Below are 5,458 nucleotides of genomic sequence, written 5' to 3'. Positions count from 1 at the left end.
GCGCTGTGTGATGGCGGTTACTTTCAGGTGCCTCCTCGGGCCGTTTGGTCCAGCGGGTGGGGTAGGGGCTGTGACAGCGGGGATGTCGTGTTGGAGGTTGTGTTTTGGCAGAAGGACTGCCGCAGGGATGTCCTTCCCTGTTGGCCCCTCTGGGGGTCGGGGGGCAGTGGTACGTTTGTAACTCCACTGGTGGAGAGAACTATCAGGGAGCGCCCTCCTCCCCCTGCTGCACACCCTCAAATGTCTTACCCAATATGTGTTCTGAGTAGAGCGCTCAGCCGGGTTCTCTGGAGTTACCAAGAAGTGGGAGGCGGCGACCAGCTGTCAGGAGATGAGCCACCACCCAGTTGAGGATGTGCTGCAGCAAAGTGATGGAGGGTGACGAAGGGAAGACCGGGGCTTTGAATTGGTGTTCCTTGGTGACATTGGGGTGGAGGTTCTTTGTCATGGTGGGAGGCTGGCTGCTAGCTTCCCCGGCCCCTACCCTGTGTGTATGAGCAATACCCCCCTCCTCCCTTGTGACGGAGACCATCGGTAATACTCCCACACCTTTATAAACACCTTCCGCAGGTGCCCTGGTTGAGAGATTTTTCTGGAGAGAGCTTGTTCAAGGAGTTGCCGGACGATTTTCCAAATCTGTCTCTTTGTTTGAAGTCACTGGAGCAATATTTTGGGGTCACAGCTCGTTTTTTCCAAAATTCCCTTATAAAAATCATCGAATGACAGTGAGAGATTTTTATGGTGAACCTTTGTATACCCCCCCCCGCCAAGATTCTACCATGAACACTTTACTATACCTACTCCTCACACATCCCCCCCGTCCCTCTCCCAGTCTATCCTTTCGTATCACCTTTCAGTATAAATGCCAGACATCACTACAGTTCCTCCTAAATACATATTAGAATTTAGCGTTTGTTTATACTTTTGTCCCTTGAAACACCATCAAGATGCAGAATAGGGCCGTCATCTCAGGAAATTCCTTTTTGCCCTTTCTCAGTCTCCACCCTACCTCAAGAGGCAACTGTCATTTTATTTTCCTATTACGGTAGTGCCCGTTGGGAATTCAGTTTAAATGAGATCCTGCACTGTGTGCTCTTGTACTCAGCACTCAGTGTGGTACGCTCACTTGGAAATGACAGGGAAGCCATCCCTTCTCCTGGAACTTAGTTAGGCGGGGCTTGTCACTAAGGTTACAAGCTGAAAGGGACTTTGCAGACGTGCTTATGCTCCGGACCCGAGGTGGGAAGTTATCATGGATTACGTAGGTGGGTCAATAGAATCACAGAGTCTTGAGGAGTCAGGGGAAAGACATCTGAAGATGCCTTGCCTGCTGGCTTTGAGGATGGAAGAAGGGACTAGAAGCCAAGGACTGTGGTGGTCTCTAGAAGCTGGAAAACACAAGGAGACCTTTCTCCCCTGGGGTCTCTGGAAGGAACCAGCCTGGCTAATAGCACATTGGTGTTAGCCCGATGAGACCCATTTGGGACTTATGACCTCCAGAACTATTAAGATGATAAATGTGTGTCGTATTTTCTTTTTTTTAACATTTATTCATCTTTGAGAGACAGAGAGAGACAGAGCATGAGCGGAGAAGGGGACAGAGAGAGGGAGACACAGAATCTGAAGCAGGCTCCAGGCTCTGAGCTGTCAGCACAGAGCCTGACGTAGGGCTTGAACCCATGAATGCAAGATCATGACCTGAGCTGAAGTCAAATGCTTAACCGACTGAGCCACCCAGGCACCCCCAAATGTGTGTCGTTTTAAGTCACCAACTTTGTGGTAATCTGTTACAGCAACAATACGAAATTCAAATGGGCCCTTCCTTTCTTAGTTTAATTTTATTTTTAACTTTTTTTTAAAGATTTTTAATTTAAAAAAATTTTTTAAATGTTTACTTATTTTTGAGAGAGAGACAGAGGGAGAGACAGAATGTGCATGGGGGAGGGGCAGAAAGAGAGGGAGACACAGAATCAAAGCAGGCTCCAGGCTCCAAGCTGTCAGCACAGAGCCCAATGCGGGGCTCCAACTCACAGACCACAAGATCATGACCTGAGCCGAAATTGGATGCTTAACCAACTGAGCCACCCAGGCACCCCTTAAAGATTTTTATTTTTAAGTAATCTTTACATCCATCATGGGACTTGAACTCACAGCCCCAAGGTCAAGAGTCACATGTGCTACCAACTGAGCCAGCCAGGTGCCCTTCTCTTAGTTTTAATGTATAACAGAACAGAATAATAAAAAGTCAGGATTCAAAGCACAAATCTCTAAGGTCCTACCACCCTAACAAATCACACTTTAGTTTTTTTCTCCTTCCCTTTTAGTATTTCCCTGGGCACTTAGAATTTTTAGTTCTAATCACAGCCTAGTACAAATTTTGCATTCTGGTTTTTTTTCCCTCCACGTACTGTTTTATTAAGAGGATTTGTCCATGTTGCCATACGGTCTTTATAACTATTTTGAAGAGGGCTGTAAGTAAGATCAAACGAATGTACTAAATTTAACTACCTTGCTAAAGGATATTTATTTTTTAGAAAGTCAAATCATGACTCAAGTACAAAACAAACATGTTAAAGATTTTATTTAACTTGTTCATTAGTGAGAGAACTAGTAAGATGTTTTAATTGGTTCAAAGGAGAATCCAAAGAGGAAATAAAAATATAATAAGCCCAGTAGGAATGCTGAAATGAATTTGCTTAGTAGACACAAAACTGGTAAAATCAGCCAATATCCACACAGTAATAATCGGTTACATTTAGGACTTTAGAGTGTACAATTTGTATCTGTGTGGACAAGAGTCATCTACATTATCTGTTTCCCTCAATTTACATCATTATAAAGTTGCTTAAAGAGTGTGTGGAGTACGTTGAACACCCCGTTAAGTGCAGACGGGTTAGGGGGGACCTGTTTCAAAGTCTCGCCACAGTGTTTCCTGACACCCTGTTCTTGGATACTTGGGGTAGTTCCAATTTTTTGCTGTTCTTAAAACAAAAAGCCAGTATGTCTTTGAACGTGTTCATTTTTTTTCTTTCCTAAATAACCTTGATTCTGTAGGATAACATACTAGAAGGGAGATCAGAGGGTCAAAAGAGATTTTGATTCCCAGTTCCCGTTGCCAAGTTGTATAAGCCTTTTTCCCACACATGGAAAACAAACCCCACCCGTGTCCCACAGCAGAAAATATCACTTCCATCAGCTCCTAAAAAAAACCTCAAACTTTCTTTTCCAGATGCCCTCCCAGCCACCCACTTTTCCCTCATGTTCACTGGTGAGAATGAAATCTGGAGAATTGGCTGATTTGGACCAGTTGAGGACTCTCATCCCTTTGCTGGGAAAGGGCTCAGTCCCCCCGTCCAAGCCCAGAGCCCCTGAGGTCAGGACTCTGTTAGTAAGGAAGCAGGGGGTATCCTTTGGGCCCAGCCAGAGCTTGTTTAGGCTGCTACTGGCCATATTCTCATTGTTTTCCTTGTTTTATTTTTGAGAAGCGTGGCGTTTCTATCCACGGTGCTAGGATTCAGGAAGACTTTCTAGTTCTGCTTCTGCCGATTGCTAAGGCTTAGACACCGGATCACCCTGTTTCTGAGGTTTTCCATTCACTGAATGCACTTGGGGTGAAGACCACGGGGTGATGGGTCAAAACGAGCAGATGCATTTTAAGATCACTTTCAACTCTACAATTTGTAATGATTTTAAATTTGCTGATCGTGTGAGGAACGTTCTGCAGGAAAGCAGCCACCCCCCACCCTCCCAATAACCATGATGACAGCTTGATTACAAAAAACCATTCTGTCGACCCCCACTTGTTCTAGGAAGTTGCTGGCCACAGAAAACCCTCCGCCCTTTCCTCTTTTGAAACGTCCCCCAACTGCTCGCGGGCCCGCCTTGCCGCCAACCGAGGATGGCCAAATGGACTGGAAGACCAGAGAGTGCCCCTTCACCCCACTAATCCTACCCTTGCAGATCAGTTTTCAAGGAGACAGTATTTCCTTCTTAGTAAAACGTACTCCCTGACACCGTTGAGCCCCCACCGAAACAAGGGTGGGGGCAGAAGGGTCCTCTCTTCAAGTTTATGTGTAAACCAGCTTTGTTAATACTGTCTTGGACCCAGATTTATCTTTGACACGTGTGGGATGTGTGTCTGTAAGAATAATTCCCTTACCGCGTGCCTACTCCCTGGATATATGTGGATTCACTTTGATTACGGTGTTGGACTACCGTGGCTTCTTAGGAATCACCAAGAGGCCATAGTTTCGGGGTTTTCACTCAACCCTCTAATTAAATTCGGTGACTTAGTGAGGGACAGCTGACACCAAAATGGATTAAAATAAAAATGCCAAGGGCAGCGCTCCCCTGGCTTCCGCCCAGAGTGTGTCTGATGAGTTCCATGCATGCATAGGGCAGACTGACGACGGACCCATCGGAGGCTGGGCTTGCAGCAGCTGTCCGGCAGGGCACACAGGGAAAAACAGCTGTCTGCTTTATTAGGAAGGTAGAAATGTTTGCCAGTGGGTTTGTGGAACGGGTACACTATTGGGTCTGTGTGATAATTACCACTGTAGTTTTGCCTATTCTAAAATTAATTCATCCATTTCTCAAGGCAGCACATGCCCAAGATTTAGGGAAATAAATTCAACTAACCACAGAATAGATTTATGGTATGCCAGCCCTGTGATTAATGTTTTTCTAGGTGCCCGGAGTAAACACAGGCTAGGACAGAGAAGGGCACTGCTGGCGAGGACCTTACATGCTAGTGGAGAGCCCAAAACGTGAATAAATAAATAATGTCAGATATCCAAAGTGTGAAGTAGCTCAGTGAGGCTTGGAGTGATGAGTTAGGGGTGCTGGGAAGGTAGGAAGGACCAGTAAGTGTAAGGGGCGGGGTTGGGCAGGAACCAGGTCAGGCAGGGCATTAAATGTGACAGGTATCATGAGTATGATGGGTGTCATTGGTGGATTTCAGCAGGGGAGTAATGCCTATTTGTTTTTAAAAGATGTCTCTGGAAAGTGGAAGAAAGACTGAAGGCTGTTGTCATGGTAGGTAGTCTCCAAAGCTGGCCCCCAGTGATTCCTCCATTCGCCTGGAGTCTGGGCTGGCCTCGTGGCTGCTTTGACCTATAGAAGACAGCACAAGAGATGTTCTGAGACTTCGAAGCCCAGGCGTTAAGAGAACTGCCAGCTTCCACTCCCTTCCTTTTGGAACACTAGCTCTTGGGCCCAGTCTACACAGAGAGGCCACATGGTAGAGAATTGAGGCCTACAGCCCAGAGTCCAGATGAGAACCCAGCCAGCCGCCAGCACCAACCGCCAGCCAGGCTGAGTGAGCCACTTGGACCTTCTGCCCACAGATGCCCATGGCCCCAGCAACATCACATGACTAGAAGAACCACCTCCCTCAGCTCAGGAAAACCTAAGAATTGCAAGATTTAATAAATTGCTCTTGAAGTAGCTTATTTCCTAG

This window comes from Acinonyx jubatus, chromosome A3 (genome assembly GCF_027475565.1).
Source record: "Acinonyx jubatus isolate Ajub_Pintada_27869175 chromosome A3, VMU_Ajub_asm_v1.0, whole genome shotgun sequence".
In the NCBI taxonomy this organism is placed as follows: Eukaryota; Metazoa; Chordata; class Mammalia; order Carnivora; family Felidae; genus Acinonyx; species Acinonyx jubatus.
The sequence above is the reverse complement of the archived record's forward strand: the minus strand, read 5'-3'. Positions refer to the sequence as shown.